The sequence below is a fragment of the Lepidochelys olivacea genome (assembly GCF_965140295.1).
Source record: "Lepidochelys olivacea isolate rLepOli2 genome assembly, chromosome: 5".
Classification (NCBI taxonomy): domain Eukaryota; kingdom Metazoa; phylum Chordata; order Testudines; family Cheloniidae; genus Lepidochelys; species Lepidochelys olivacea.
This window is the reverse complement of record NC_140415.1, coordinates 119837824-119848628: the sequence shown is the minus strand read 5'-3', so window position 1 is coordinate 119848628 and position 10805 is coordinate 119837824. Positions and strand designations below refer to the sequence as shown.

Sequence of the window (10805 nt, the reverse complement as noted above, 5' to 3'; positions counted from 1 at the left end):
TTCCCATAGACTGGCATAGGAAGAAATTCCTATAAAAATAGACTCTAAAAAGTGAGAACTTTGGGGTCTGATTCTGCAGACCAACTTCCAGGAGCATCAGATGAGCATCTGACAAGGCCCTGCTCCCTCCTCATGTCCAGGCCACCTGGCCAGTGGCTTGGCATGAGCAACTCTAAGGCTGGTAACTATGATAACAACCTTGCAGAACCTGTGTGTGTGGGTGTGTATGTGTGTGTGGGTGTGTTTGTATGAATGAATGTGTGAATAAATAGGAGATTGAATGGAATGTTATAGCTATAACTAACTGCTTACTATGATTCTTTCTGTATTCACAATAAATGTGGTATTTTGCCTTTTTCCCTTTAATAAGATCCTGCTGGTTTTTATTTTATTGGTACAACAATCTCAGAAAAGATGTGAAACTAGCTCTCCAATTTCGAAATGCCTCTTCCTCCACCCCTGAGATGTTACTAGCCTCCGGCATGATCTGGAGAATGATAATCCCTTTTGGGTGACTCATTATATCTCTAACACCGCAATATGGTTATTTTATTAATCTCATTAGTGTACATTAGTAACACTGATGCATTTCTATGCCTTAACAAAATAATTAACTCATTTGTCTCATTAAATTTCATATTATATTTCCATGATGCTTCTCCCAGCCAGGAAGAAGCCACCTGCTATGGCTGATTAAGTATCTTATTGGTTTAGCTATTAAAGTCACTGGTCTTGGTTCTGCTTCATCTGCACTATTTTCACCATCTCTAACAGCTGACAAAGGAGAAGCACAGGTTGTATCCACATCTGGTTATACATATCACCAAATAAAAATATCTCTGGAGAGAAGAGTAATTTATTGAAAATCTAAGAATAACCACAAGTAGTGATGAGGATGGTTTTGGGATTAAAGCACTGAAATGGGACTCTAGAAATGGTAGCACTTCCTGGACGTGGAGTGAAATCTTGAATCAATGTACAGGGCCGGCTCCAGGCACCAGCTTTCCAAGCAGGTGCTTGGGGCGGCATTCAGAGTGGGGCGGCCATCCGTGTCCTGCAGCGGGAATTTGGCAGCAGCCCCGCCTCTCTTCCCACCACTGCGGCTTTTGGGCGGCAGCTCAGCCGCTCTTCTGGGCGCGGCAGCAATTCGGCAGCAACTGCTTGGAGTGGCAAAATTGGTAGAGCCGCCCCTGCCAATGTAGTCAATAGGAGTTTTGTCATTGACTTCTCTTGAGCCAGGATTTCACCCTTCATATCTTTGGGCAAAATTTTCAAGAGCATCTGTCGTTAGGCATTTTGGAACCTTGGTCGTATTGAAAGTCAATGGGACTTAGATGTCAATATGCCTATATAATTTCTGAAAGTGGGATTTAGGCTCCTAAGTCACTTAGGCACTTTTGAAAATTTTACCCTTTGTGCTTCACTTCCTCTGCAATGCAAAATGGGGATACTAGGACTTCCCCCTTCACGCAGGTGTTGTAGGATTAATTTATTAATGTTTGTGAGGCTCTCAGATACCTATGGTACTGGAGGCCATGAAGTACCCAGATTCACAGACACTCAATTATTTTGCCCCTTTCTTTGTCAAACCCATAGAGGAGTTTTCTGTTATACTTTTCAGGATTCTACATCCCAGTTCACATATCATCCACTTGTCCAACTCTTAGTGATAGATTGACAAAAAGGTATCTTAGTGCTAGGTGAATGGATCCACAGATGAGGTAGGTTAAGAAAAATCAAATAAGAGTGTAAACTCCTTAGAGTAAGGATCTTCTATTCTTAACTGCTTGTAAAACGCTAAGCTCAAATAAATAAATAATAGCCCATGTCTTCCAGAACTGGTAGGAGCTCTGGATTGTGGAGTACATTTGCTACCTTCACCTGGAGATGTGAAAACAGCAAAGATATTCGCAAAAAGAAAAGGAGTACTTGTGGCACCTTAGAGACTAACCAATTTATTTGAGCATGAGCTTTCATTTATTTATTTATTTATTTGAGCATGAGCTTGCATCCGATGAAGTGAGCTGTAGCTCATGAAAGCTCATGCTCAAATAAATTGGTTAGTCTCTAAGGTGCCACAAGTACTCCTTTTCTTTTTGTGAATACAGACTAACACGGCTGTTACTCTGAAACCAGCAAAGATATTGAAATTTACAAAATGGTTTAGTTAGGCAGGTAGCAGAGTGAGATCTTCTTGGTCCTTTGTAGAGCTGTGTTTAAGGTTTGCATAGTTTTATTTTCCACAAGTTTCACGTACAGATTTTTTGGGTTCATTTGACACCTAAAATTCAAACTGAACTTAAAAGGAAAACTAGTTTTGCCACCCTCCTCTGTTTCCCATAGCATCCTTTCTGCCACACAGGCTCAAACTCACTGACAATTTGTGCTCTTCCATAATAATATATTCTGGTATCTTTTTGCTGGTGGAGAGTGTCTTGCACATGTTTCCAAACTTGAGACTGTTGGCAGAAAACAATTCAGAATACACAATTTGGGTGATTAAAATGTTCTTTCATTTACTTCAAAAAGAACGGTTTATAGCTCAGGAAATAAATGGGTTTGGGAACTAAAGTCCTTAGATGTTACCCCTACAGTAGGAGACATCCGCAGAGGAAGGATTTCCTCACTGTGAGACTGTAGGAAGGGCAGAAGTGGAAGTGGAGATATTCAAAACTAGAGTTTACCCTTTTCTATCATTGGTGGAACAACGGAATAAATACATTCTGCATGATGGTGAACTAGTGGCTCATTCAAACAAAAGGCCCAGTCTGAGTACTTTATTTGCAGCCCTATTCTCTTCCACTCTTACTCACCGAGAGTAGCACTTTCTCAGGAGAGTAGTCCAATTGATTTAATTGATGTCAGTGTCAATTCTCACCTACAAAGATACAACTCCTGGTGGAATCGGGCACTTAATTTTATACAGTCTTTACTCATGTAAACTCTCATGGGGGTTAACCTGTGCAAAGGCTGTGCAAAAGCTCAGGACGATATTCTGCCAATGTAAATCCAAGGTAACAACACTGATTTGGGGGTAAGGCCCCTAGGATATGGCCCAATATGATTTGGTGATGAGGAGGAATATTGTGTGAACTCCTGGCCACACTGAAGTCAATGGGAGTTTTGCTATTGACTGTAGTGGAAACAACATTTCATCCACCATGTGCTTATATTAGGTGTCATGAGATTTCCAATGGCCCCCAATCAGTTGACTTAGTCTGATCACTGATATAAATTAGTTTCAGACTGCTGCAATATGCTGCTTGTTACACCCAATGCAAAACACAATTCCAAGAGTCATTGACCATCAGTAATGATATTTTCCTTTATTTCCTGGTGGGGTTATTCTATGGACTTTCCGTGTGACTTAATGCTGTGGATGAGACCTTCAGGATATGGACTGACGAAACCCTTTCAGTTCTCACTCGCATACAGACAAGCTACTGTAATAGTGCAACAAAGCATGGGAAACAGTGACATTGTAACAAGTAACATATTGGGGAATTGTAAATTTTCTAGTTTCTATGGCATATTTTTGTAGAAAGCCCCCGATAGGAATACTGTTGGAAGTAATTTAATCCTGGCCTTGTTACATCATAGGCGAATCGGGAAACTCGTTATTTATCTGGCACAAATTTAGCATAACAAATCAATTTAACAGGGCACATTAGACCAGGTAATTTAGAATGAAAGTCAAAGTCAAGAAGAAAAAGATTAAACATTTTTATTTCTAATAGCAGCATAATGTGCAAAAGACTTGGAGAACCTCAATGGCATTCTAAATTCATGGGGTTAAAAGCTATTGCGTCACCTCAGGAACCCCTTAGTAAAATTCCACCAACTGTTTCCCTGCCTTTGATGGAGTCACCCCCTCCAGATAATCCCCCACAGATGGTTAGTCACTAGGGTGCATAGAAATAATTTTTAAGAGGACATTTTTTTAGCCTCTGAAACTGCAAAATTGTACCCAATGATCAGACTTTTCCAAAGAGACTTGTAGGGAAGGATCCTTTTGGATCCCCAACAAAATCTTCTCACACGCTCCTCTCAAGTTGCCTCTTCATATTTATATGACTTGTGCTACACTGTTAATACATGCAGTATATTTTTCACCAGACAAATTAGAAGCATTTCCAACCAAGGGCTGTTTGATGTAAGTTTGTTTGCCAGATGGCACTTCCTCTTTTCTTAGATGTCAGGGGCTTTTTTTAATAACAGATATTTGTTTATATAAAAATGTAGATCCTCTTGTCCATCATTTTTCATTTTTGTAAGTATCTGTGTCCACCTCTCAAGTGATGAGGGCTTTTTTTTCTGTTGGGGAAGGATCTTCAGAAACAAATTGGTGTGGTAGCCGAAATGAAACTAAAGGGGAAAGGAATGCATGTACCAACCAACTGGAATCAGCGTTCGTGTTAGAACTGGTTGGAAAATGGAAGGAAATATGTTGCAAAACTATTTCCTCGTCTCCCCCACCCCCACTCCCTCACTTTTTGATGAAACATTAAGACTCTGGAAATTTTCCGAACAATTCTACACACCATTGTGTATATATAGCACAAAGACAGCGAAGTGCCTGACTCAGATGCCATTAAAGTTAATGGTAGTCTTTCTGTCCTCTTTAAAGGCAGTTTGGTTAGGATCCTAGCCACCTCTCCATGGTACACTGCCAGCTGAAGGTCTAAGTGCCTTGATTCAGCTCCTCCTGATGTCAGTGGTTGAGTTGGATCGGACCCTAAGAGAATGAAATATTGTGATGCCTACTGATAGATACATCACAAAAGGTTTGGAGGTACAAGTTCACTTTAAATAAGTATCCACCTGCATGGATAATTATCACAACTCCTGAGGCTTCCAGGTTGAACTGCAAGTCTCCTGACAGCAAGCTTTCTATTTCCAATGTTTTCCATTCCAATCAGGCTGCATATAATACGGAACAGCTTTTCTGGTCGTATTTCAGCATTTTGGTTCTGGTTGTGACCAGAATGAAAATGTAATTTTAAAAAAATAAGCATTTTTTTTCCAGGCTCCAGGAGTGTTTGGTTCAAAGTTTGGGAAGAAAGTGTGTTGCGGTTCAGTGATGAGACAGAACACAGCTTTATGCAAGCAAACAGGCTGGTCAGCGGAGATGGGCTGTTCTGCCCCCCCTGCCTTCCACCTTCTCCTTTTATTATATTTCTCCCCCTAAGCATTACACACTGCTACACAAAGGAATGTATGACGTTGATTCATATGCTTAGTTACCATCCTCTATCTACTACAATCCTGGTTCTCAGGCCTTGAGCCCAGGCTAAAAAAACCTCCCACAGTTGCTGTCCAAACAATCAAGTTCTCAGGGTTCATATCTAGCCCTTGTCCTTGGATAGAGCAATGTGTGCATTGCTCCTAGGAAACAGTCAGGGTGTGCCCCGCCTGCTTCCAGGTGGAATAGCTAGACATTAACCCTTCATCTCCCCTTTTTTGTTTATTGATAATTGGCCATCTCATGGTAGCCGCCAATTTGTTTTATCATGCTATTTAACTCCCAGACAGACAAGGACATAACCTGGGGAGCTTTCCAGGGCAAAAATTTTACAAAGTCTTAACAAGGAAGGAATACATTGTACACAGCAACAACAAAAATTAAGCCCAATAATTACAAACACAAAATAACCAAAAGCTTAACATCTGCAATATAATCATCTAAAAGGGATACACTTCTTTTACTACAATTGTAACCAGCAAAAGGCAATATAAGTATCATTCTACTAAGACAGCAAAGGGTGCCATCACTTAAATTTGCAGGAATATAATTAAAGGTGCATGAACCACAAGTAAAAACCCATCCTGATGGTAGGATGATATGGCCATAATTATATGAAACATTAACAGCATGGGAACAATTTAAAAGGGATTAAGAAATTTTTTGACAGCCCAATGGCACCTTTGTACTAGTGCAGTTAACTACACGCGCACAGGTGACATTGTGAGCCCCGGCCGGGTACGGTGTGTGAAGGGATATAGCCGTGCGAGGCAGAATATAGTTGGCCGGGCCCCAATTAGCCATGCTAGAGTACTGGGAGGAAAGATTAGCATAAGCAGAGAACAGTGTCTTATTCTCCATCTCCTCAGGGTGATGACATACTGGAATAAGGCATGTACCTAACAAATCTCCGGCTGCTACAAAATTAGATAAACAAAAGTGGGTAACATTGCTATTGAAGCCCATCTTTCCCATATGTTATATGTCATTCGGTCTTGTAACGGGGGAGGCGCTTCCAAGCCAACCCCTACAAGAAATAGCAGGCACAAAAGGTACACAATCATCACAGAATTAGCAGTGATTTGGGCGAGAATCGCCACAAACAAAGTCTTAGGAGTTTCTGGCTGCTGATCTGCTGCCAGTTTTCGTTGAGCCGTGGTGACCAATGCTTTTACTGCTCCCCATGTCACGGGCTGGCTTGGGACGCTACGCGTCCTCCGTTTCCGTCCCGCCGTTGTCGACTCGGGGGGCAACGCGGTCTCCTCCAAGGTCAGCTGAAACTCTGGTATGGGATTCGACAGCCCCTGGTGCCATGCCATGTTGTTTAAGTGCTGGTCGCACGCACCGGGCTGGAACCCACAACGGTCCTGCAGGGAGAGACACAGCAGCATATCCCCGACCCCAAGTGATTAGAGGTGCTGGGCCCAGCCACTGTGGATCGGGCAGCTGACGGTAAAAGACACGCGGTCTTTCCAGTACCTCAGATTTGTGAAAATGCCGATCCGCAGGGGTCTGCTGATCTGCATTCAGTGTTAAATTATTTAAAGTAAACAAGAGGATATACATTTGTTGTTGAATGTCTCCTAAGGTTCGGAGATGCAGCTCCCCTTGTTTTAATTGTTTATCTAGCAAGGTTTTGAGTGTGCGATTGGCACGTTCAACAATGGCTTGGCCCGTGGAATTATAAGGGATTCCGTGTTTAAGACGGATGTCCCAGCGGGCACAAAAGGTGGAGAGGGCTGCAGAGCAGTAGGCTGGGGCATTATCTGTTTTAATTTGGCAAGGGCGACCCATAACAGAAAAGCAGGCCAGCAAATGTTGAATAACTTTGTTAGTGGCTTCCCCACGTTGTGGGGTTGCCCAAAGGAAGCCTGAATAAGTATCAACGGAAACATGTAAAAATGAATAGGGGCGGAATTGTGGTACATGAGTAACATCCATTTGCCACAGCTGATTTGCTGCGGTACCTCGGGGGTTAACGGCATAAGAAAAAGTAGGAGCAGCAGCAGCACAGTGGGGGCAGGAACGAACAATAGAACGTGCATGATCAGCAGGAATGTGGAACTGCCGGGCCAAAACAGAGGCAGACTGATGAAAAAAGGCATGGCTTTCAATGGGGTCAGAAAAAAGGGAATTTACCTGACCACGCAACGCGCGATCGGCGCGTGCATTGCCCTCAGTGAGTGGCCCAGGCAGAGGGGTATGACTGCGAATATGAGCAACAAAGTAAGGGAAATGATGAGTGGCAAGAAGATGCTGTAAAAACAAAAACAGGTGAAGGAGGTCTGCATCAACCTGAGGGGTAATGAGGGCAAGGGGTAAATGATCAATTACCTGACAAACATAATGGGTATCCACAATTAAATCAAAGGGACAATCAGCAAAAGATTGAAAGGCCAAAATAACAGCAGCTAATTCTGAACGCTGTGCCGAACGCTGAGGCAGTGTAAAACGAGAATGCCAACGAGGGGGGTCACCCAACTGATAAGTGACTACACCTCGGTGGGGAGAGCCATCAGATGTTAATATCGAGGATGGTGTCTAACTTTGTAAGTAAATCACGGCCCCAAATATTGAGGTGGACAGGGGGCACAAAAGGGCGGATTGTAGCAAGGGCACGGCCTCCTGGTTTAGAGACCGTGACCCAAGACAAACTTTGGCGCCCGGGTTTGCTACCCCCAATCCCCCACAACTCTTTAGAAGGAACCGTAGGCCAACTAACCGGCCACTCCAGATCACGAATCACTGTAACGTCAGCTCCAGTGTCCACCAGCCCTGTAAAAGGAACATCATTTAAGAGAAGTGTTAACTGAGGTTTCGAGGGGCGGACTGACATTGTCAGAGCAACAAGTGGAGAAGACGCGCTGTGAGACGGCGAGTGAGACAACGTCGATCCAAAGCCTCCTCCACCCCGAGTTCGATCCTCAGCAGCTGGCACCTGATAGGGGACTAAAATCAATTGTGCAATTGACCGTCCACGCGGGAGCGACTGTGGAAGATGAGTCCACACCTGAACCTTAATAATGCCAGTGTAATCAGCATCAATGACCCCTGGAATGACAAAAAAGCCCTGTTTCCCAGCATGTGAGCGAGGGAGAACAAGACCTACAAAGCCGGCAGGGAGAGGTCCCATCACCTGTGTAGGTATGGCACAGACCTCCCCTGGCAGCCGAAAGTCAGTGTCCTCCTGCATGATCAAATCAAGCCCTGCACTTCCAGCAGTCGCTGCCCTCAGAGTCTACGGATTCCAAGGCAGAGGAGCGATTGCCTGAGTAGGAAACACCCCCGTTTGGCCCTGGGTTCGGGGGGGACCCGTCGCGCGGTTTCCCGACCCGCTACGACACTGATTAGCCCAGTGATAACCTTTCCCACACTTGGGGCACTTCTTTGAGGGTCGGGCTGGTGCCTTAGATGAGCGGCACTCCCGCTGAAAATGACCCTCCTTACCACAGCGGTAACAGCGCTTCCCCTCCTTCCCAGTTTTTCTGAGGGCGGCAGCCAGAACTCCAGCCTTGTGGGCTTGTGTGCCAATGTTCTGGCACGCCCGCAGCATGTCTGAGAGCTCTAAAATACCAGAGACTTGTGCTGCCTGGAGAGCACGGCGGCAATCCTCATTTGCATTTTCAACTGCCAATTTTAACAGGAGCTCGTGAGCTGCCTCAGTGTTATCCACCTGTCGGAGGATAGCCTCCTGCAATCTGTTGGTAAAATCCAAAAAGGACTCTAAGGCACCCTGACGGATACTGACAAAGCTTTGGGTAGGCTTGCCTGAATCCGGGACCTTCTTGAAAGCATGCTGGGCACAGGTGGAAATAATGGGGAAGACGGCCTGAGGGAGTTGAGACTGCATCTCAACAGTAGCAAACTGGCCCTCCCCTGCCAAATGCTCATAAATGATACCTTGCTCTCTATATACCTGGGCTTGGCGTTCTGCCATCTGCCGATACTCACTAAGCCAAATAACATACTGACTGGGTGACAACATCATGCGCAGCAGCGTTTTCCAATCCTCAGGGATTAGGGAGTACCCAGCACCCATCCCTTCAATGAGACCACGCACAAAGGTGCTAGTCAGGCCAAATTCACGAATTGCTTTCTTTACCTCTCTAACCACCGAGTATGGCAGAGTGGTCCAGGTGCCCACGGGGTTGCCCTGGTCATCATTCTGCCAGGTCACCGGGCAAACGGAGACCAGATCAGCCAGCTCCTCTGCTGTAAGATCTGATCGAGCTTTCGCTGCGTGAACCATTTGTTGCACCAGCGAAAGCTTCTGAGCAGATGCAGATGACTCTCCGGGGGGCCCCATGGGGGGAGGGTGATCACACACCGGCTCCGGTGGGGAAGGCCAGGGAGGCGGTGGTAATAGAGGCACTGGGGGCGAAGCAGGGGGAGGGATGGCTGCAGGAGCGGACGGGGGTGGCAGGATTGGCAGCTCCTCTGTTGGTGCTGGAGAGGGCGTTTCCAAGGCGACACGCTGTGTCGCATCGCCAGGAGGGGGGATGACTGCAGGGGCGGACGGGGGCGGCGAGAGCACCAGCCTCGCGAGGGAGGGTCTGTCTGAGGCGACACGCTGTACCACGTCGCGGCAGAGGTGCCAGGCATGTAAAGCCTGCACGGGTGCCCGAGGCTCTTTGTGCAATGTCTGGCCCAATCGCTCCCAGTCCGCTAACTTAAGGCTTCCAGCTTCAGGATACCACGGGCACTTGGCACGCACCTCCTGTAGCAGGAGAGTGAGTTCTCGAGCCGGGCAGTCATGCTGAGCCTTACGCAGCAAATACTGCAGCTCATTACGGTGTTGCACTTGCAAAGCAGAGAGGGAGCTTCCCATACTTACCACAATGAAAAATACTCACCGGGATCCACGAAGTGGATGAGTGACGCGTCTGAAACCCTTGCCGGGCGAGGTGAGTGCTGAGGGCCCCACGTTTGGGCGCCAGTTGTTGCGGTTCAGTGATGAGACAGAACACAGCTTTATGCAAGCAAACAGGCTGGTCAGCGGAGATGGGCTGTTCTGCCCCCCCTGCCTTCCACCTTCTCCTTTTATTATATTTCTCCCCCTAAGCATTACACACTGCTACACAAAGGAATGTATGACGTTGATTCATATGCTTAGTTACCATCCTCTATCTACTACAATCCTGGTTCTCAGGCCTTGAGCCCAGGCTAAAAAAACCTCCCACAGTTGCTGTCCAAACAATCAAGTTCTCAGGGTTCATATCTAGCCCTTGTCCTTGGATAGAGCAATGTGTGCATTGCTCCTAGGAAACAGTCAGGGTGTGCCCCGCCTGCTTCCAGGTGGAATAGCTAGACATTAACCCTTCAAAAGTGTGTGGTTTTTGTTTGTTTTTTAATTTTAACTCAAACAGTTTAACCATCCCTAGGGTGATCAGTAGGAATTATGGCCAAATCCTGAGTTGGTGTAAATTTTTTTGAAGTCAGTGGAGCTATACTCATTTGCACCAGCTGGTCTACATATCTATTTCAAAGTTCCATGCAGCTTCAAGGTCTATCACAGCCTGGACTGTGTTGTTACATTGGATATTTGCAACAGTGATTGCAGGCA

The 10805-nt window shown here is 45.6% G+C and overlaps 1 long non-coding RNA gene across 1 annotated transcript; it reads right to left on the bottom strand.

Annotated features, from left to right (window-relative positions):
• Window positions 1-5097: 5097 nt before the first annotated feature.
• LOC311521094 lies at window positions 5098-10558 on the bottom strand. The gene is made up of 3 exons (XR_014711785.1): window positions 10096-10558; window positions 7965-8017; window positions 5098-6609 (listed from the first exon to the last, which is right to left on the bottom strand). It is a non-coding gene; the product is annotated as an uncharacterized lncRNA (long non-coding RNA).
• Between the last annotated feature and the right edge of the window lie 247 nt (window positions 10559-10805).